Source organism: Carcharodon carcharias, chromosome 32, assembly GCF_017639515.1.
Source record: "Carcharodon carcharias isolate sCarCar2 chromosome 32, sCarCar2.pri, whole genome shotgun sequence".
Taxonomy (NCBI): Eukaryota; Metazoa; Chordata; class Chondrichthyes; order Lamniformes; family Lamnidae; genus Carcharodon; species Carcharodon carcharias.
This window is the reverse complement of record NC_054498.1, coordinates 25,537,408-25,561,411: the sequence shown is the minus strand read 5'-3', so window position 1 is coordinate 25,561,411 and position 24,004 is coordinate 25,537,408.

Genomic DNA, 24,004 nt, shown 5'->3' with positions numbered 1-24,004 from the left:
GAGAACATAAGATCATGAGAATAGAATAGGCTATTTGGCCCATCGAGTCTGCTCTGCCATTCAATGAGATCAGGGCTGATCTCCTTGTGGCCTTAACTTCAGTTTCTTGACTACCTGCCCACCACCACACCCAACCTATCATTAACCCTTGACTCACTTGCCGATCAAAAATCTGTCTAACTCAGCCCTAAATATATTCAATGATCCAGCCTCCACTGCTCTCTCGGGGAGAGAATTCCAAACACTAATGACCCTCTGAGAAAATAAATTTCTCCTCAGCTTAAATGGGAGACCCCTCTTTTGAAAGTATATCCCCTAATTCTAGATTCACCAACAGGGGGATACATCCTTTCAGCATCTGCCCTATCAAGGCCCCTCACAATCTTTTATGTTTCAATAAGAATACCTCTCATTCTTCCAAATTCCAATAAGTAAAGGCCCAAACTGCTCGACCTCTCATGAGACAACCCCTTCATCTCAGGAATCAGCCTAGTGAATCTTCTTGGAACTGCTTCCAATGCAAATATATCCCTCCCTAAATAAGGAGGCAAAATGGAAACAATAAGTGTGGTCTCAACAATGTCCTGTATAATTATAGCAAGACTTCCCTACTTTTATACTCTATTCCCCCTGCAATAAAGGCCAAAATTCCATTTGCTTTCCTAATTACTTGCTGTTACTGCATTGGAGGAACAGAACATGTACAATACAGTTGCTGTGGGAGGGGCAGAATGCCGGCAGTTACTGTAAAGGAAGGATACTATCTGGTCAGTTACTGTACACTGTGCAAGGACTGTTTGGCACATTAGATGGTGAGAAGGGAGGACATAAAAGGACAGGTGTTACACCTCCTGCGCTTGCATGGAGAAGTGCAGTAGGAAGAGGAGGGAGTGTTAGGGGTGGCTGAGGAGCAGAATAGGAGAGGGAACAGTCCTCTCAGAATGCTGAACAGGGAAGGAAAGGAATATATGTTTAATGGAGGCATCACTGTGAAGATGGAAGAAATGGCAGAGGACGAATACAGAGGCTGATAGGGTGGAAGATAAGGACAAGGGGAACACACGAAATAGGAAAATAGGAGCAGGAGGCCACTCAGCCCCTCCAGCCTGCTCCAGATCATGGTTGATCTTAACACCATTTTCCCACACTATGGCCATGTCTCTTGATATCTCTGATATCTAGAAAATGTGCCAATGTGTGGCACCAAGCAGATTTCACCTTCAGTGGAAGTGGGTGTGAGAAGACCACAAATACTGTTGCTGTGGAGTTTTGGTTCAGCAATTCAAAATAAGTTCCAGTTATGATAACCAGCAATTAGAACCAAAATTGTGGGATAAATCCAGACCTTCAAACAGATGAGTCTTATTCGCATTTCACCTGTTCAGCACCTGCTTTCTGATTTCGGGCAAAATAACGCCGCCTATTTGCTGAGGGCATTTAGAAAAGCATTCTCTTAACTCAGCTTCAACGACAAGCAACGCTTGTGAATCTCCAATTCACAAATGAGGTCATCACTGAAATCTGTCAACTGCTGCAGCCACAACACAAAACTCAACAGTATTGTCTGTGCCTGTCAAGGTGATCATGGCTCTTAACTTTTATGTGTCTGGCTCCTTCCAGACTGGTGCTGGAGATATAAACAATATCTGATAGTTTTCAGTGTAGTGCTGTATAAGGGGGTGAAGGAGGTGTTGGTAATTGAGGCTGTCGATACACACAGACAGCTTCATCTCATTCCTCCTTGCCAGAGACAAATAGCCAGAGTGAACATAAGGGTTTGCATAGTTTGCAGGCTCCCCCATGCTGCAGAGTATCATTGACTACACGCCTTGCATGTGCCTCATGTGAACTCAATCAGTTTCCTCAACAAAAACAGAATTCACTCCCTCAATGTGCAGCTGCTATGCGATCACAGGCAGCACGATGTGCAGGTCAATTCTTGGTATGCTGGCAGGTATCACAATTCCTTCATTTTGTTGCTGTCCTCTGTATTTTACTCACCACAGCTAAATAAAGGCTGGCAACTGGGCGTCAAGGATTATCTCCTCATGACATCAGTCATGGCACGAGTCAGGAATACACAATCGGAGACATGATGTTATAGAGCTCACCATCGGTGTTCTGAAGCAACACTTCCACTGGCTGGACCACTCTGCTGCAGTCCTGCAGTACTCACCAAGCAGACATGGAAATATATCGCCGTTCATTCACTGTCACTGGGTCAAAATCCTGAAACTCTCTTCCTAACAGCACTGTGGGCATACCTACACCACATGGACTGCAGCAACTCACCACCACCTTCTCAAGGGCAGCTAGGATGGGCAATAAATACTGGCCCAGCTAGTAAAGCCCACATCCCGTGAATGAATTTAAAAAAACTCAGCTAAGTAGGTCTCATAATCTCTTCATATTGAGCAAATGGCCCTTACCACCACTGAACAGAGGAGAAGTGGAGCAGCAGGAGCATGAGGAAGAGGAAGAGGAGGAGGATGAAGAAAAGCTATAATGTAGACAGCCCCTACCTGCCAAGACTTTACAGGATGAAATAATTCATGAGCGATACCTCAATCACACCTCCCCATCCACAAACCATCCCACATGCCTTAATTTCCCTCCATCACTAAACATCACATTGTTGTCATTCTGGTTTCTACATCAGTTTATCATGGAAATAAAACCACCACCAATGGCAAATCCAAATCCAAATGTATCAATTCACTCATTAAATAATGCAACCATAAAGAACTAATTATGTTTGTGTGTTCCCTTAGTGCCTGTCTTCCGTGTGCCTTTGAGTCTCCCAAGAGGTGTTTCCCCAATGGCTGCAGCATGGATAATGGAAAGCTGCTGACCTTCTATTCAGGATACTGCAGGTATGCCTTGGAGGGCAGTCTTGAGCAGCTCTGAACCAAGAGGACCCAGTTTCAGACTGCATCACCTTGGCCTGGGTTACAGGAGTCTGGGTTCCAGCAGCCTGGGTTGCAGGAGTCTGGGTTCCAGGAACCTGGGTTGCAGGAGTCTGGGATCCAGGACCCTGGGCTGCAGAAGTCTGGGTTGCAGAGTCTGGGCTGCAGGAGTCTGGCTGCAGGAGTCTGGGTTGCGGAGTCTGGGCTGCAGGAGTCTAGCTGCAGGAATCTGGGCTGCAGGAGTCTGGGCTGCAGTAGTCTGGCTGCAGGAGTCTGGGTTGCAGGAGTCTGGGCTGGGTGGCTGTCTGGCAATGGTAATAGCACTAGTGGAGTGGCATGAGTGGGAGCAGAAATGCTGTCATCCTAAGAGACAGCAGCAAATTCAGGCTACAAGGAGATGCTACCCATCCTGTGGTCCACCCCCAACATCCTCGGGCAATGCCTTAGCAATCCTAGTAAGCCATTAGAGAACAGGCTGATGAATTGCTGTGATGTTTTGCAAACACATTTGAAATCTGCCATTCAGAACCATGATGGCAGCAGTCTGAGCTTCCACTACACCACTCAGAGCTTTGCTGGAAGATGTTTGTGCTGCAATGGAGATGGAGAGTGTCAGAAGGAGGAGGAGTAGGAGGGCTTCCTGAAGAGGATGGGTGCTGGAGGGGAGGTTCATGGGGAAAAGAGGCTGGGGGAGGAAGGGTTCAGGAAGTGGAAAGGATCAGAAGGAATGGGTCAGAAGGAGTTGGTCAGAGGAAGGAAGGGTATAGGAGGAGGAGGAATTTAGGAAGAGGAAGGGTTTGGGAAGCTGGGAGTTGGGAAAAGAGTGGTTTGAGATAAGGGGTTTGGAGGAGGTTTTAGGAGGGGGCAAGGAGGCACGTCCACTTTCTGCTAAAGTGCTTGGTCGTAGTGGGGAAAGATAGCACAGAGCAACAGCATCAACTGCATCACGCCATGGACTGACTTAGTGAGGAAGAAGTTCAATGACCTAACCAGGATTACTAAAGCAAGACTCCAAACTCCAAACTAACCTGCCACGTCAATACGACTCTGCTACTTACACATTCAACACTCCAATTCCACCTTGATTTACTGGCAAGCTTCTCATACACTAAGCATTTGGTTACGTCCTCACCCAACCCATTGAACTCCTCATCTGAATTCTCTGTAGCAGAATCTCACCCTCTGGCAAGCTGACACTGGTCTCTCCTTTCACACCGCCCTGGCTCCTGTGCAGTTGTGCCCAGCGTGTCACCAGGTACAGATCCCCACTCTATCCAGGTTTATAAAATACGCCAAGTGTCAGGATCTGAGCCGAGAGCTGTGAGACAGTGACAATGTCTCTTCATCTTCACTGTCTTCTTCCTCTGCCTCCACTGACTGGGAAAGCTCCAGTTCTTGGGTATCGAAAATGAAAAAGGAACAAGGGTTGAGTTGTGGTGATGGGAGAGGAGAAAGTGTGTATTTACTCCCTCTGCATCTGAGATTGTGATGAGGGAAAAGTGGGATGACAGAAAAAGGATTAGTTATGCCCATGCCCTCATTATCAATTCCTCCAGACCTCCCAGTAGCCACAGCCTCATTGATGCCACTTCCCAATATTGTCCCCTTCATGAGAGTTAAACTATGCAGATGTGCTTGTCCTCCAGTTATTTCCTGTTGCCTCGTGGGATCTGTGTCTGTGAGAGAGAGGGAAGCATGTCAGCAAATGCCCTGCAGTATGTTTGGGTGATGTGTCTATCCTGGTTGAATAGTCACTGTGTGCAGCCTGTCAGATGTGAGGTTTTCAACCATATGAATATAAGAATTGAGTACTAATTGATAGAGATTGTAGGTAGGTGAGTGATGGGGTTGTTGTGAATTGAGCAATGGATGAGGCTAGTGCTGCACTGGGTTAATATTCCATTTGAACTCACCCAGTTTGGCGACTCATGTCAGATCATTGAAGTTCTTCCTGCACTGCATCCAGGTTCTTGGAGCTAAACTCTGGCATGCTCAATCGCCCTCTCCCCACCTCTCACCACCACCCCCCTCCCCCCACCTCACCGCTACTACTTGTTCCCACTGCCTGCTGAATATCTGTCTGGACAGCATCCTGCTCCACTGCAGCTAGAGGCGCAGCTCCCCACATATTCTGCCAAAACCTCCAGTGTAGTAACACCAGAAAATCCTGCAAACACTCAGCAGATCTGGCAACCTCTGTGGAGCGAGAAGCAGTGTTAATGTTTCAGGTTTGTGACCTTTCATCAGCATCAGGAACCTTAGGTATTTTTTCCAAAAACATACTTTATTCATAAAATTTCTAAGGATACATTCCAGCACAGTTCAAATCTGACCTTACATATAGTACATTACAGATCAGTTTCTTTCAATACATTACGAGGTGTCTCATTACATTTACAATTACAGGTTAGATTTCCAATGCCCATTTACATTTCATGTCAAACATTCTCTGTTGTGTACAGCACCACGTTTACAGTTTCCAGCCTCTTGGCATACAATGGCAAGGGGGCCATAGACAATGGCCTTTCCTCATTGTGTCTCTGCGGCAGCTGCCCCAAGTTTTATTGTGTCCCTCAGCAAGTAGTGCTGGACCTTGGAATGTGCTAGTCTGCAACACTCAGTCGAGGACAACTCTTTGCACTAGAAGGCCAACAAGTTTTGTCCAGTTCAAAGAACATCCTTTGCCAAGTTGATGGTTCCCCCAGTCTAAGTTAATTTTTAATGTGTGTCCCTGTGAACAGCCTGTAGGACACCCAGTCCTGCATCACAGAACTGCTCGGGATGAACCTCCTCAAAGACCAATGCACCTCTTTCCAGATGTGCTTTGTATTGGCACTTTTCAGGAGGTGTGGATGCCCATTCTCCCACGTTTGGTCATTCTTCAAAGAATCACTCACTTTCAAAAATCTCCCACCATTTCTGACAGATTCCCCTTTAAGAGGTACAGGCTGCCTTTACCAAGGGCTGGTCACTCCTGTTATTGAGCCCCCTGCTGATGTGAGCAACCAGTGAACAGCATCAGAGTCCGAGAGTTATGCTGCATGGAAATCATTTCAATCAGCGGGCAGCATAGGTTCAGTGCAATGAGCTGGGGAATGTTGATGACAAACCGCCCCTGCCCCACCCCCCCCAACCCCCACACACACTTTGCAAGGTTATTCATAGTAAGCAGCCAGGAATCCGCAGTTGGACACCGTTAGACTGTGAAGAGTCACTTCATTCACCGCTCTGGTCAGTTAGCAAACTGTCAGTAATACGTTCAGTTTAACGTTTTGTGTCCTGATTCTTGACGTGAGTTATGGCTCCGTGCCGCTTTTCTAGCTGTAAGTATGTTTGTCTCTCTGCTTTGATCGGATGTCTGCTGCCTGATGTGGTCTGAACAGAATTCAATGCACACCTCCCAAGATTTGCGGCGTGGACTATTCCCGCGGGAAATTTAGTTCGGATGCAGTTGCGCACAGAGACGGACAGTTAGTGTTACTGAGAGGTGTGGGTTCACTTCACTCAATCCCGAGTTCCAAACTCTTGGAGAAAACCTCTCCAGTTTTAAGAGTGATGACGAAATGCGTTGACTATTTAGTTTAAGTGCCTCTGAGTTGATCATTTCTACAGTTTCTGGATCTTCCCCATCTCCCATTCGGTCTGAGAGGTCGAGTTCAGTCTGTTCTTTCCCGGTTAGTGTGATAGACATGCAGCATCGCGGATATCTGTCTGCGAAACAAAAATTTCAGCTTCGGTTTAAGGAGGTTAGTGCAGTTTATACATACTTATTTATTAATGCCGTGTTTCCTTTCTATTTATTTCTGTCATCAAAAATTTATGGGTTTTTTGCACTGCAGTGTAATTGTTTCTAAATGAATATCAAAGCGCAAAACTGCACCAACTCCTTTAGGGAATTCCTTCCCGGGAATTAGTTCCCGGGTGTGAATTGGGGGGAGAGCTTGATCAGCTGTTAGCTGGGCTTCATTGCAGAATATTCACTTTATATATATATAAAGATAGAATATAACTTTGGAAAGATCTTGGTCGTTTAGCCCACAGTTTTTCATGCAGTGTCGATACTGCCCAGTGTATCCCAGATTCCTGCTTATTTTCCTGGGTCCGAGTGGATTCCAGTGGAATCTCCTGTTTCGGTCGATCCACATGGTTCACTGGAACCGCTCATTCGATCTTCGATGGATTCAGGTGGGGGAGAAATCTGCTTTGCTGCATCTTTAATACAGCTGCAGAAATGTCACTTTACTGACCTTGAAATTGCTGCTCCCGGTTTGATCGATTAAATATGAAAAATATCCGCATTTCAGCATCTGCAAGTTTGAAGTGCCAATTGGCAATGCAATGGGTTATGCAGTGAGCAAAGTTCTAATTGCATCCAAACTGAATTTCCCGCGGGAACAGTCCACGCTGCAAATCCTGGGAGGTACGCACTGAATTCTGTTCAGACCAGGCAGCAGACATCAGATTCAAGCTTAGAGACAAATACACTTACAGTTAGAAAAGCGGCACGGAGCCAACAACTCACGTCAAGGATCAGGACACAAAGGGTTAAACTGAAAGTATTGCTGACAGTTTGCTAACTGACCAGAGTGGTGAACGAACCGACTCTTCAGTCTAACGGTGTCCAGCTGCGGATTCCCGGCTGCTTACTGAATAACCCTGCAAAATGTGTGTGGGGGGTCGCAATTTGCAATCAACCTTCCTCAGCTCACTGCACTGAACCTGTGCTGCCCGTTGATTGAAATGATTTCCATGCAGTATGCCTCTCGGATTCTGATGCTGTTCACTGGCTGCGCACATCAGCAGGGGACCCAATAGCAGGAGTGACCAGCCTTTGGTAAAGGCAGCCTGTACCTCTGTTAGAAGTGGTGGGAGATTTTTGAAAGTGAATGATTCTTTGAAGAATTACCAAAAATGTGGGAGAGTGGGCACCCCCACCTCCTTCTGAAAAGTGCCAATACAAAGCACATCTGGAAAGAGGTGTGTTGGTTTTTGAGGAGGTTCACCCGAGCAGCTCTGTGATGCAGGACTATGTTCTACAGGCTGTTCCCAGGGTCACATAGCAATAAACATTAACTTTGACTGGGGGACCATCAACTTGGTGAAAAATGTTCTATGGACTGGCCAAAAAATGTTGATATTCAGTGTAAAGAGTTGTCCTCGACTGAGTGTTGCAGACTAGCACATTCCAAGGTGCAGGACCATGTGATGAGGAATGCACTAAAGCCTGGGGCAGCCACCAGCTTGGGGCAACCGCTGCAGGGGCACAATGAAGAAAGGCCACTGTCTACAGTCCTCCTGTCATAGTATACCGAGGGGCTGGAAACTAAGTGTACACACCAGAGTAAATGTAAATTGGCATTGGAAATATAACCTGTAAATTTAATGTGACACCTTGTATGAAAACAGACTTGTGAGAAAAGGTACTTATGGAATAAAAGGGATAGTAACAACATGGATACAAAATTGGCTTTTTGTTATTAATTCATGGGATAAGGGCATCGCTGCCTCAACCAGCATTTATTGTCCATCCCTAATTGCCCTTGAGAAGGTAGTGGTAAGCTGCCTTAAATTGCTGCAGTCCATGTGGTGTAGATACACCCAGAGTGCTGTTAAGGAGGGAGTTCCAGGATTTTGGCCAGCGACATGGTGATATAGTTCCAAGTCAGGGTGGCCTGTGGCTTGGAGGGGCACCTGCAGGTGATGATGTTCCCATGCATCTGCTGCTCTTGTCCTTCTAGATGGTAGCGGTCACCGGTTTGGAAGCTGTTGTCTATCGACCAGCCTAAGGTAAAGACAGCCTGTACTTCTTAATAGACTCTCTGCCAGAAATGGTGGGAGATTTTTAAAAGCGAATGATTCTTTGAGCAATAGGAAACAGCGAGAATTAGTTAATGGATATTTTTCGAGCTGGAGGAAGGTTTGTAGTGGAGTTCCCCAGGGACCGATAATGGGACCCTTGCTTTTCCTGATATACATTAATGATCTAGATCTTGGCGTGCAGTTTCAATTTCAAAGTTACGGGATGATACAAAACTTGGAAGCCTTGTAAACTGTAAGGAGGACAGTATAGAACTTCAAAAGGACATAGACAAGTTGGTGGAGTGGGCATATGGCAGATGAAGTTCAATGTGGAGAAATGTCAGGTGATCCATTTTGGGAGAAAGAACATGGGGCGACAATATAAAATAAAGGGTAGAACTCTAAATGGTGTGCAGGTGCAGTGGGACCTGGGTATATATGTGCATAGATCATTCAAGGTGGCAAGACAGGTGAAGAGAGCAGTTAACAAAGCATACAGTATTCTAGGCTTTATTAACAGGAGCATAGAGTACAAGAGCAAAGAGGTTATGCTAAACTTGTATAGGACACTAGTTAGACCTCAGCTGGAGTATTGTGTACAGTTCTGGGTGCCACACTTTAGGAAGGATGTGAACCCATTGGAAAGAGTGCAGAAGAGGTTTACAAACATGGTTTCAGGGTTGAGAAACTTCAGTTATGAAGATTGATTGTAGAAGTTGAGACTGTTCTCCTTGAAGAGGAGATTTGTTAGAGATGTTGAAAATTATGAGGGGGCTGGACACAGTAGATGGGGAGAAACTGTTCTCCCCTCATAAAAGGGTCGAGAATGAGAGGATACAGGTTTAAAGTGATTTGAAAAAGAAGCAAATGCGATGTGAGAAAACATTTTTTCACACAGCGAGTGGTTCGGGTCTGGAATGTACTGCCTGGAAGTGTGGTGGAGGCAGGTTCAATTGAGGCATTCAAGAGGGCTTTAGATGATTATTTGAATAGAAACAATGTGCAAGGGTACATGGAAAAGGCAGGAGAATGGCACTGAGTCATATTGGTCATTTGGAGAGCTAGTGCATACGCGATAGGCCACATGGCCTCCTTCTGCATCGTATCAATTCTGTGATTCTGTGACCTCATGTACTGTATTGAAAAAAACAACTGTAATGTACTTTATGTAAGGTCAAATTTGAACTGTGATGAAACGTACCCTTACAAATCTTACGAGTAAAACATATTTTTGGAAAAAAAAACAAAGATTTCTGATGCTGATGGAAGGTTACAAACCTGAAAACATTAAATCTGTTTTTCACTCCAGAGGCTGCCAGACATGCTGAGTGCTTCCAGCATTTTCTGTTCTTATTGCACTGGAGGTTTTGGGGTAAGTTGTGGAGAGACAAAGGGACACCCTGTGGTTGCAGTGAAGCGGCTCTCCAGACAGATGTTCAGGAGGCAGTGGGAACAAGTAGCAGGGGTGGAGAGGATAAAGCGCTGCCAGCAGTGTAGCTCTAAGAACCTGGATGCAGTGCAGGAAGAAGTTTAATGATCTGACATGAGTTGTCAAGGTGGGTGAGTTCAAATGGAATATCGACCCACTGCAGCACTAGCCTCATCCATTGCCCAGTTCCTTCACTGTTCCTTCGGTTCCTTCACTGTCGCTGGTTCAAAATCCTAACAGCACTGTGGGTGTACGTACACCACATGGACTGCAGTTTTTCAAGAAGGCAGCTCACCACCACCTTGTCAAGGGGCAATTAGGGATGGGCAATAAATGCTGGCCTAATCAGTGATGCCCACATCCCATGAATGAATTTTTTAAATCACAACCTCATCACGCACATCTCTATCAATAGCACTCAGTTTGAATATTGATATGATTCATTTCAACCTCACACACTTAGCATAGCTGCAAAATTTGCACCTACAATTCACAGTTCACGCACACTGGCAGCTATTCAACCAAGATAGCCACATCACCCAAACATATTGTAGGACATTCACTGACATAATTCCCTCTCTCTCGCACAGGCGCAAGTGGTACATATCACGAGGCAGCAGGAAATAACTGGAGGACAAGCGTCTGCATGCTTTAACCCTCATGAAGGAGACAGCATTGGGAAGTGGCATCAATGAGGCTGTGGCCACTGGAAGAACCGATAATGAGGGTATCGGCATAATTAATCTTCCTTCTGTCATCCCATTTCTCCCTCATCCCACAATCGCAGATGCAGGGGGATTAAATACACATTTGTTACTTTCTCCTCTCCCCTCGCCACAACCCATTTTGCATTTCTGAGACCCAAGAACTGGAGCTTTCCCAGTCAGTGGAGGCAGAGGAAGAAGACAGTGAAGGTGAAGAGACACTGCCACTGTCTCATAGCTATCAGCTCAGATCCTGACACTTGGCTTACTTTAAAGATGAGAACAGAGTGGGGATCATGCTTCGTGTGCTGGGGTATAAGGGTGTGTAGGTTTTGGAAGTGTGTCAAGGTAAAAGCAATTATAGTGAGGAGAGTAGGAGGTCCAAAGTGTGGCAGTGGGAGCTGAGGGAGGTGGAGTGAAGCAGGGAGTGCTGATATTTGGGGAACATGAGGGTGATGAGAGCTGAGACTTCAGTTAGAGCAGGTTAGGCAGAGATCAGAGTTAAGAGTCTTACTTTAGTAACCCTGGTCAGGTCATTAAACAACTTCCTACACTGAGTCAGTTCCAAGACATGATGCAACTGAGGCTGTTGCGCTGTGCCATCTTTCCCCACCACGGACCCATCAGCTTAGTGGAAAGTGGAGGTGCCCCCTCCTCCTAAAACTTCCTCCAAACCACTCATCTCAAACCACTCTTCTTCCCAACTCCCCACTTCCCAAACCTTTACTATTCCTAAATTCCTCCTACTCCTGAACCCCTCCTTCCCCTGACCAACTCCTTCTGACACATTTCTTCTGATCTTCTCCTCTTCCTGAACTACTCCTCCCCCAACCACTTTTCCCCCTGAACCTCTCCTCTCCAGTACCATCTCCAGAAAGCCCTCTTCCTCCTCACTCTGACACTCTCCACTTCCACAGCCGCACAAACAGCTTCCAGCAAAGCTCTGAGTGATGTGGTGGAAACTCAGACTACTGCCATCATGGTTCTGAATAGCAGATTTCAAATGTGTTTGCAAAACATCACAGCAATCCGTCAGCCTGTTCTCTTAACAGATTAACAGGATTGTTGAGGAAGGAATTAGGGGGTGTGGGGGGGGGAGGGGAGCAGACACAGGATGGGATGTGCAGTAGTTCCTTGTAGCCCGAACCTGCTGTCCTCTCTCAGGATGACAGCATTTCTGCTCTGACCCTTGCCATTCTATTAGTGCTGTTGCTTGTCAGTCGGCCAGCCCAGAGGCCTACAACCCAGGTGCTTGCAGCCTTACCATAAGACATAGGAGCAGAAGTAGGCCATTTGGCCCATCAAGTCTGCTCTGCAATTCAATGAGATCATGGCTGATCTGATCATCCTCAACACTTTCCTGCCTTTTCCCCATAACCCTTGATTCCCTTACTGATTAAAACTCAGTCTATCTCAGCCTTGAATACACTTAACGACCCAACCTCCACAACCTTCTTCAGTAAAGAATTCCAAAGATTGACTAACCTCTGAGAGAAGAAATTCCTCCTCATCTCTGTTTTAAATGAGTGATCCCTTAATCTGAGATTATGCCCTCTGGTCCTAGACTCTCCCATAAGGGGAAACAATCTCTCAGCATCTACCCTGTCAAGCCGCCTAAGAATCTTTTATGTTTCAAAAAGGTCACCTCTCATTCTTCTCAACTCCAATGAGTACAGGCCCAACCTACTCAACCTCTCTTCATAAGAGAATCCTTCCATACCCAGGAACAACCTATTTAACTTCCTCTGGATTGCCTCCAATGCCAGTATATCTTTCCTGAGATAAGGGGACCAAAATTGTTTGCAGTATTCTAGGTGTGGTCTAACTAGTGCTTTGTATAGTTTTAGCAAGACTTTCCTATTTTTATACTCCATTCCTATTGAAGTAAAGGTCAACATTCTATTTGCCTACCCTATTACCTGTTGAACTTGTATGTTAGTTTATTGGGATTCATGCACAACAACTGCTAAATCCCTTTGTGCTGCAGCCTTCTGCAGTCTTTCTCCTTTTAAATAATATTCAGCTCCTCTATTCTTCCTGCCAAAGTGCATAACCTCACATTTTCCCACATTATATTCCACCTGCCAAGTTTTTGCCCACTCACTTAACCTGTCTATATCCCTCTGTAGACTCCTTGTGTCATCCTCACCACTTGCCTTCCCATCTATTTTTGTGTCATTTGCAAATTTGGCGATAGAACATTCACTTCCCTCATCTAAATCATTAATATATATTGTAAATAATTGAGGCCCCAGCACTGATCCCTGTGGTACTCCACTAGTTACAGATTGCCATCCTGAAAATGCCTTTCTTATCCGAACTCTGTCTTCTATTAGTTAGCCAATCCTCTATCCATGCTAATATACTACCCCAACACCATGGGCTCTTATCTTATTAAGCAACCTTATGTGCAGTACCTTATCAAACCCAAATCCAAATACATTACATCTACTGGTTGCCCTTTATCTATCCTGCTTGTTACCTCCTCAAAGAATTCTAATAAATTTGTTAGGCATGATTTCCCCTTCACAAAACCATGATTAGATTATGTATTTCTAAATGCTCTGCTATTACATTTTTTATAATAGACTCCAACATTTTCCTAATGACATATGTTAGGCTAACTGGCCTATAGTTACCTGTTTTTTGTCTTCCTCCCTTTTTGAATAAGGGTGTTATATTGGCCATTCTCCAATCCTCTGGGACTTTTCCAGAATCTAAAGTAAAATTACTACCAGTGCATCCACTATCTCTTTAGCTACTTCCTTTAATCTCCTAGGATGCAACCCATCAGGTCCAGGAGACTTATTGGCCTTTAGCCCCATTAGCTTTTCACTAGGGAGTTATTATATTTATTTCCTCGCACCCCTCCTCCCCCTGCCCCACTTTTGCCCCTTGATTATTTAGCATTTTTGAAATGCAATTAGTATCTTCTACCATGAAAACTGAAGCAAAGTATTTATTCAACTCCTCTGCTATTTCCTGGTTCCCCATGATTATTTCCTCAGCCTCATTCTCTAAGATGCCTATGTTCACTTTGGTCTCTCTCTCTCTTCCTTTTTCTCTATTTAAAGAAGCTCTTAATGTCCATTTTTATATTACGTGCTAGTTTAGCCTCAAAGTTTGTTTTCTCACGCTTTTTTTTTGTTCACCTTTTGTTGGTTTTTAACATTTTCCCAATCCCCTGGCTTACCTTTAATCTTTGCCACATTGTGGGCAGAATTTTGCCCTTGATGAGTGGGTGGGGCAGCCAATTGCTGCCGCTGAAACGGGCCCCACCGCCATCCTAAGTGGGAGGGCCACCCGACAGGAAGCGCTATGCGCTTCCTGTGTTGGGGGGTGGGGAGGGATTCCCCAACTGTCAGAGTGCGCTTGCGCGCAAAAGAGCGCACATCTCCCTGAGACTAATTGCTGCCTCAGGGGCTCTCCCTGCTCTGCTGATAGTGTGTGAAACTTTAAAAATAGAAAAATAAAAAAATTATTAACAATGTCACACGAGATGGGACATGTTAATAAATATCACAAAAACTTTATTAAACTTTTTTAAAACAGACATGAAACCTTATCCCGCCAGTGGATGAGGTTTCATGTTTTTTCAGAAGCCCGCTGGGGCTCCTGGCCTGCCCGCCAGCCTTAAGGTTGGACGGGCAGGGCCTTTAATTGGTTTAACTACCCTGTCAAAGGCCTCAATTGGCCATTGACAGGTCGGTGGGCGGACAGCAGATCGAGCTGTCCGCCCGCCTTCCTGAATATTTAAATAGGGCGGGATGACATCAGGGATCCCCCCTGACGTCATAAGAGAATCCTTCCATACCCAGGAACAACCTATTTAACTTCCTCTGGATTGCCTCCAATGCCAGTATATCTTTCCTGAGATAAGGGGACCAAAATTGTTTGCAGTATTCTAGGTGTGGTCTAACTAGTGCTTTGTATAGTTTTAGCAAGACTTTCCTATTTTTATACTCCATTCCTACTGAAGTAAAGGTCAACATTCTATTTGCCTACCCTATTACCTGTTGAACTTGTATGTTAGTTTATTGGGATTCATGCACAACAACTGCTAAATCCCTTTGTGCAGGAAAAATTCTGCCCTGTATGTTTTTTCTTTCAATTTGATAATGTCTTTAACTTCCTTGGTTAACCAGGGTTGGTTTATCCCCTTCCTTGAATCCTTCTTCTTCACTGGGATATATCTTTGTTGAGATCATGACCTATTTTCTTAAACATCTGCCATTGTTCATCAATTGTCTTTTCTGCTAATCTGCATTTCCTGTCCACTCCAGCCAACTCTGCCCTCATTCTATTGTAATTACCCTTATTTAAATTTAGCAGAGTTATTTCCGATCCAAGTTTTTCACTCTCAAACTGAATGCTAAATTCTAACATATCATGGTTACTGTTTCCTAGATGATCCTTTATTCTGAGATCCTTTATTAGGCCTGCCTAATGCACATTACCAGATCCAAAATTGCCTGATCCCTGGTTGGATTCACAACATACTGTTCTAAGAAACTGTCCCAAATACACTTTGTGAATTCTTGCTCGTGCCTACCTCTGCCAATTTGATTTTCCCAATCTACATGAAGATTAAGGTCATCCACGATTAATGTACTGCCTTTTTTACATGCCGTCATTATCTCCTGATTTATTCTCTGTCCTACAGTATAGCTACTGTCAGAGGGCCTATAGACTACTCCCACCAGTGTCTTCTTCCCCTTGTTATTTCTTACCTCCACCCATATGGATTCTACATCTTCCGATTCAAGGTCCTTTCTTGCTGTTGTACTTATTCCATTTCATACTAACAAAGCTATCCCACCACCCTTTCCTTCCTGCCTGTCCTTTCAAAAAGTCACAAATCCCTGAATATTTGGTTCCCAGCTTTGATCTCCTTGTAACCATGTCTCCGTAATGGCTATAAGATCATACACATTAATCTCTATTTGTGCCGTTAATTCATTTTTTTTGTTCCAAATACTATGTGCATTTAAGTAAAGAGCCATTAATTTTGCCTTTTTACCATTTTTTTCCCCCTTTGACCCTATGTGCTGCTTTTTTTTAATGTTTGTACACTCTGTCCCTTCCTGTCACACTCTGGGTATCATTACCTAAATAGCTGCCCTGCAAGGCTGCTATCACCTGCAGCCCAGGCTCCTGCAACACAGACCAAAACGGTGCAGTCTGAAACTGGGTTCTCACAGTTCAGAGCTGCTCAAGACTGCCTTCCAAGGACATCTGCAGTATCCTGAATAGAAGGTCAGCAGCTTTCCACTAGCCATGCTGCAGCCACTAGGGAAGCACCTCGTGGGAGACTCAAAGGTACATGGAAGACAGGCACGAAGGGAATACACAAACGTGATTAGTTTTATTATGTTTGCATTATTTAATGAATGAATTGATACATTTGGATTTGCCATTGGTAGTGGTTTTATATCCATGATAAACTGATGTAGAAACCAGAAAGACAACAATGTGATGTTTAGTAATGGAGGGAAGTTAGGGCATGTGGGACGGTTTGTGGATGGGGAGGTGTGATTGAGGTATCGCTCATGAATTACTTCATCGTGTAGAGCCCTGGCAGATAGGGGCTGTGTACATTATAGCCTTTTGTCCTCCTCCTCTTCTTTGTGTTCCTGCTGCTCAGTTTCTCACCTGTTCTGTGGTGGTAAAGGCTGTTTGCTTATTATGATGAGGTAATCCAGCATGCGGCACACTAACATAAAGCTTGAAATCTGCTCAACTGAATACTGCAAGGCTCCTCCAGAATGGTCCAGGCAGTGGGAGCAGTGCTGCAGAACACCGGTGGCGAGCTGTGTATCAGCATAGCTCTCATTGTAGATCTGCTGCGAGGCTGTGTGAGGTTTCCTGACTACATCCATGAGCCCTGTCATGAGGAGATAACCCTCAACACCTAGTAGCCAGCCTTTAACTTTTGTTGTCATGGGTCAGAGGAGGCACAGAGGACAGCCACAGAATGAATTGTGACGACTGCCAGGATAGCGGTCATTGACCTGCATGATCTGTTGCCTGTGATTGCACAACAGCTTCACAATGAGGGAGTGAATCCCTCTTGGAGATGGTCAGGATCATTTGAGATACATACAAGGAAATGTATTTGTAGTCAGTGACATTGCACCACGGGGATGCCTGCAAATCATGAAAACCCTTCTGTTCACTCCAACTATCTATCTGTGGCAAGAGGGAATGAGATGAAAAGTAGAACACTGCAGATGCTGGAAAACTGAAACAAAAACAGAAAATGCTGGAAAAACTCAGGTCAGGCAACATCTGTGGAGACAGAAACAGGGTTAATCCTTCAGGTCTGTGATCTTTCATTGGAACAGGGGAAAGTTAGAAATGTTATAGCTTTTGAGCAAGGGGTGGATGGAACAAGGACGAAACACACTGACATCTCTGTCCTCAGCCTGCTGCACTATTCCAGTGAAGCTCAACGTAAACTTGAGGAACATCACCTCATCTTTCAATTAGGCACTTCACAGTCTTCCAGACTCAACAATGCGTTTAACAATTTCAGACCATAATCTCTGCTCCATTTTGTTTTCTTTTCTTTGCTTGTTTTTTTTTCTTTCAGACATCAGCACACCAGTTCTCAACACAGCTCTTTCTTGTCCCATCACCATTCTCTTTGACCCTGGAAGACAAACTCTTCTGTCATTCAATCTCTCCTGATTTCCACCCTATCACAGGCCTTCCTTTTGCCCTTATCCCACTCATCCCCTTGCTCAAAACCTATTAGATTTCTAACTTTTCTCAGTTTTGATGTAAGGTCACAGATATTCTCTCTGCAGATGCTGCTGAGTATTCCCAGCATTTTCTGTTTTTGTTTGGGAATATCTTTAGCAGTAGCCTGGAAGGAGCCAGACATATAAAAGTTAACAGCCATGATCACCTTGATAGGCAAAGCTGTTGAATGTTCTGTTGTGGCTGCATCAGTTGGCAAATTTCAGTCACCACCTCTTTTTCGCTCAGGCTGAGATAAGGGAATTGGTCCATGAAGACCTTCAGTAGATGGGGGTATTATCTTAGCAAAAGATGAAAGGTGAAGTGCTAATAAGACCTGTCCATGTGAAGGTTTGGATTTAGTACACAACTTCAGTTCTCATTGCTGATTAGATTGGAACTTACCTGGAGTTGTTAAATTAGAAAGCTGCAGGAACAGTATGGGTCTCCTCACACCCACTTCCACTGAAGGTGTGGAACGTGCTGGTTGACAAATTTCAGAATGGCTCAGGTATCAAGGGAAAGGCCGCATAGATTCTTAGATGCAGAATTGGAAGTCTTTGTGGAGGAGGGCTAAAATAAGAGTGATGTTTTGTCCATGCAGAGGGAGAGTCTACCTCACCTTTCTGTCTCTAGCTTCATGTCCCACTCCCATTCCTCGTCAAGACCAAGACAGCCCTTAGTAAGATGTCTCCTGGTGACTCCAAGAAGGTGTCCAATAAGGTGGAGCAGCAAAGCACATTTCATCTTTAGGTAAAGTCTTCAGAACATTTCCAGAATAAAAATGTTAGTGAAGCCTTGAAAGTGCCAGAAAGTCTCCTGATGTGTTTCAGAGCCCCTCCCAAATCTAGCTGTAAGTGAACAAGTACATTATCAAGGCACAATTCAGGAGTGTGATGGAATACTCTCTACTTTCCTGCATGAGTGCGGCTCTAACAGCACCCAAGAAGCTCAAGATAATGTAAAAGAAAACAGCCTACTTGACCAGCACCCCATCCACCACCTTAAACATTCACTTCCTCCACCACCCACAGTGGCAGCAGTGTGTACTTGTACTGCAGCAACTCACCAAGGCTCTTTCAACAGCACTTTCCAAACCCGCAATCTCTACCACCTGGAAGGACAAGGGCAGCAGATGCATTGGGACACCACCGCCTGCAAGTTCTCCTCCAAGCCACACACCACCCTGACCTGGAACTTTATCACTGCTCCATCACTGTCGCTGGGTCAGACCTTCCTAACAGCAATGTGGGTGTACCTACACCACATGGACTGTAGCAGTTTAAGAAGATAGCTCAACACCTGCTCAAAGGCAAATATGAATGGGCAATAAATGCTGGTCTAGCCATCAACACCCATATCCTGTGAAATAATTTTTTAAAAATGAAATTTAAATGCAGTTTGAAATTGACATCGATGGCATGTTTACTCTGAAATAATTGCTTCTTGAAGAGGACGTCAGGACAAGCGCTAGCCACCAAGGTGCTGCATAACATCTTTAATCAGTGCTAACAGCTGTCTTAAATGGCAATCAGATGTTTAACAAGCCTGAGTGACTGTGCCTAGCACAGATTTCAACGCCTTGTGCTAAATGCAGGATAAACAGGTATTTCAGCATAAGACCCTACTTGGCCACTAAAGTATTCAGCGAGAATTGCCCCCATGGTCTTCTGCTGAGAAGCCTTCTTTCCGTCCCTTCTTCCCCCTTCCAGAAGTTTGTCCTGCTTTGCCTGGTCTCTCTTCATTCTTCCAATCATGCTCGATTCTAAGAGAAAGGGTTACCGGGCTATCCAAGTTTGCAAGCAATTTTTTTCATCAGAAGATAAGTTACTCAAAACACGCTGCAAGACCAGCCATATCACTCTCTGCAGAATATTGGAGCCTTAACAATTGCACCAACAGCCAGGAGAAGTAATGCAGCAACCTTTAAATATCATCATTAGAAGGGGTCCTTCATTCCATTTAACATCACATGTAACAATGTGAGGTTTAGACAGGGCATTGGTTGGAGTGGAGCATTGGAAAATGGCATTGCCAGCTTCAAAGTAGCATTGCCCATTGATTTATGTCATTATCTCATGGCTCTGCACCCTGAAGTGATCATTAGACCACCCACAAATCCTTTTACCAAGATGGCATCTGCACATTACCCACTGGAAGTATGTGTGTGCGTCTCAAACAAATTTAAAATGTTAGGTGACAGTTTAGCACCTAAATAACAGGTGCTTCATCACCTGGCCTTAACTCAAAGATCAAAAGTTTCCCCGGTTCAAGTCCTAGTCAAGGGCTTGAAAGCTAAAATCATGGCTGACACTCCAGTGCACTACTGAAGGAGTGCTGCACTGTCAGAGGTGCATCTGCTGTTTGAGACGTTAAACCAATGCCCCTCTGCATCCTCAGGTGGATGTAAAAGATCCCATGGCACTATTTTGGAGAAGGGCAGGGACGTCGCCCCAGTGTCCTGGCCGATATTTATCCCTCAACAACATCACAAAGAAAGAGATTGTCTGGTCATTATCAGTTTGCTGTTTGTGGGAGCTTGCTGTGTGTAGATTGACTGCTGTGTTTCCTACATTACAACAGCGACTACACTTCTAAAAATACCTCATTGGCTGTAAAGCACTTTGAGACGTCCGGTCATTTTGAAAAGCACTATATAAATATAATGCTTTCATGAAAATCAGAAAGAAATAATGCTATTTCATCAAAACTGGATCTTTATTTCATGGGAAAGCTTTCAAGTTGGAGATGTAATGTTAAAGTACACAAAAAACCCAGAGTCCACCAGCCCATGCACCTTATGAAAATTGGAATTCCTGTCTCTCTTTAAACATCTCACTTTTGTCTTTTATTTAATAGCCTATATTCACCTCCACAGCTTTGTCCCAGCCTCAGCTCATCTTCTCTTGAAGCCCTCATCCGTGCATTTATTACCTCTAGACCCGACTATTCCAACACTCACTGAGCTGGCCTCCGTGTCCACCCCCAATCTAAACTCTGCACCCATCATCCCCGTGCTCACTGACCTACACTGGTTTCCGATCCTGCACCACCTCGATTTTAAATTCTCATCCTCCGTGGCTGCCCCCCCTCCCTACCCTCTCCTCCTCCCAAACCCATTCTTCCTGAATCTACTCCTTTCAACCTTTTCCTCATTCAGAAATGTTCCTCCTTCCAACACCCTCTGCCTCTTCCTAAACTGTCTTCCTCCTGAACACGTGCTCCACACCACCCCTCCACTCCCGATTCTTTCCACCTCCCAACCCTCTCCTCCTCTGGAACAAGGAATGTTCCACATACCCCACAAAAAGACAGGTATATCTGGGGCCCCAAGCAGGAACCCATAGCCACACTTTTTATTTGGAGGAAGTAAGAATTTAGAAGAAATTATTCAGTTACAGAACAAGTTCAGCCAGATGGAGGAGACTGGTGGTGGATGGGGATTGTTCAGACCTCTGTTCAAGGAGGAAGTGGAGAGTCCTCAGACCGTCCTGGTGGAGGATGGCGGTGTAGAGTGGCTGACCATCTCTTTAACTCATCTATGCCTAAAATATTCAGGCCAAATTGACCCTAAGTCTGTGATATCCAGAGAAATGGAATTCTCTATCAATTGGTTGAAACACAGAGAGTATCATCTAGTAGTATGAGAGAAGCATCTGACAGAGAGAACGTTTGGTAGGAGGAAACATCTGGCAGAGATGAGCATGTGGCAGGATGCTCAAAGTCCCCTTATAGAACCTGCGGGTTCTGCTTTCCCATTGCTTTTGGCAGCAGGATGAGGGGATGGAATGGTATGGCTGGGCAGCGGTGGGGGGGTGGGTGTGGAGGTGGTAGGAAAGGAGCATGTGATCTTTCTGCCAGCTGTTCCTCGCTGCCAAATGTTTCTTTATTCTGCCTGGCTGGCATTAATGAAAATCAGCCCTGCATCTTTGACCTCTTAAAGGCTTGCTGATTCTTTTCTATGAATTAGAAAGGAAGAATGTGCCATTAAACAATGTGAACTCCCAATCCACTTCACAGTCAACGAATTGTTGTTGAAGTGCAATATATTGTTTTTATGTATGTCATTATAGAATAAAGGGTACAATTCTAAAGGGAGTGCAGGAGCAAAGGGACCTGGGGGTATATGTGTACAAATCATTGAAAGTGGTTAATAAAGCGTAGGGATGCTGGGCTTTATAAATAGAGGCATTGTGTACAGAAGCAAAGAAGTTATGATGAACCTGTATAAAACACTGATTCAGCCTCAACTGGAGTATCATGTCCAATTCTGGGCACTGCACTTTAGGAAAAAGGCTCCTTGGACAGCACCTTCCCAACCCACAACCACTACCATCTAGAAGGACAAGGGCAGCAGATCCATGGGAACACCACCACTTGGAAGTTCCCGTCCAAGCCACACACCATCCTGACTTGGAAATATATTGCTGTTCCTTCACTATCGCTGGGTCAAAATCCTGGAATTCCTTCCCTAATAGCGCTGTGATGTACCTGCAGCACATGGACTGCAGCGGTTCAAAAAGGCAGCTCACCATCACCTTGTCAAGGACAATTTGGGATGAGAAATAAATGTTGGTCTAGCCAGCGACGGCAACATCCCATGAACGAATACAAAAATGTGAAGGCTTTACAGGGGATGCAGAAAAGATTCATGAGAATGATTCCAGGTATGAGGGACTTCAGTTACAAGGATAGATTGGACAGGCTGAGGCTGTTCTCCTCAGAGAAGGTTGAGAGGAGATTTGATTAAGGTATTCAAAATCTTGAGGGGCCTGGACAGAGTAGATAGGAGAAACTGTTCCCATTGGCAGAAGGTTCGAGAACCAGACGACACAGTTTTAAGGTGACTGGCAAAAGAACCAGAGTGAACAAAACCTTTTTTGCACCGCAAGTGGTTAGAGTGTACCTCAGAATGTGGTGGAGGAAGGTTCAATCATGGCATTCAAAAGCGAATTGACTAATTATCTGAAGAGGAAAAGATTGCAGGGCATAGCCAAGTGGTTATGGTACTGGGCTTGTAACCTCAAGATCAAGAGTTCCAATCTCACAATGGCAAACTATGAAACAATGTAACTTCATCTGAAACAGATGGAAATGGGTTTGTACTCAAAAGAGTTACAATGAAAGGCGGAGGAGTGGGACTAGGTGAGAGTCTCGTGCAGAGAGCCGGCACTGACATTGACACGATGGGCCAAATGGCCTCTTTCTGTGCTGTAACTATTCTATAATTCTATGGCTTGGATCTTCCGATGGCAACAGCAGCGAATATCAAACATTCACTGCTGTCAGGCTTTGGGACACTGAGGAAGTCTTGACCCACACACATGTGCAGTATTTACCCAGGAAGTTTAAACTTCCAATGGGCAGAATTCCACTGCTCGGGCTCCTCCAGGAATGTCTCAGCACTGACATTAGTGTTGGAGACAAAAACAAAAATACCTGGAAAAACTCAGCAGGTCTGACAGCATCTGCGGAGAGGAACACGGTTAATGTTTCGAGTCTGTATGACTCTTCAATAGAACTAAGGAGAAATAGAAAATAGGTGAAATATAAGCTGGTTTAAGGTGGGTGGGGGGGCGACAGGTAGAGCTGGATAGAGGGCCAGTGATAGGTGGAGATAATCAAAATATGTCATAGACAAAAGGACAAAGAGGTGTTGAAGATGGTAATATTATCTAAGGAATGTGATAATAGATGACATTAAGGGTAGAAAGCAGGACGAGCAAGGTATAGATAGCCCTAGTGGGGTCGGGGGGAAAGGGATCACTATGACATCTTTTGGTTATCTCCACCTATCACTGGCCCTCTATCCAGCTCTACCTGTCCCACCCCGCTTATATTTCACCTCATTTCTATTTTTCCTTAGTTCTATTGAAGAGTCATACGGACTCGAAACGTTAACTGTGTTCCTCTCCGCAGGTGCTGCTAGACCTGCTGAGATTTTCCAGGTATTTTTGTTTTTGTTTTGGATTTCCAGCATCTGCAGTTTTTTGCTTTTATATTAGTGTCGGAGACTTGGGCTTGACACCCAATACTTACTCAAATATTTACCGCTGTTAATCTCAGCCATAGGATAGTAATTAATAGCTGGAGCTGAATCGAGGAGGTCTAAAAAACAGCCACCCCACCTGCTCACCGTGCTCCCACTCCACAAACCTTCCCAAAAGTGCTCAGCAACCAGCCCCTGCCACCCACCCACACACACACACCCCTCCCCACTCCTCTCAACCCTGGATAAAGAAGGAACTAAATAACATTGCTGTACAATTAAACAGCAAGTGTCATACCGTCTGGTCAGAATCGGCTGAATCTTGGTGTTTGTAGGTTGTGAATCTCTAGACAAGGGTTCAAAATAATTTGTGTAGTTTTTTTTTTAGAGTTTTAGCAAGAGTTTCTAACTAGTTAAGTGTTGGAAATGTGCAGGG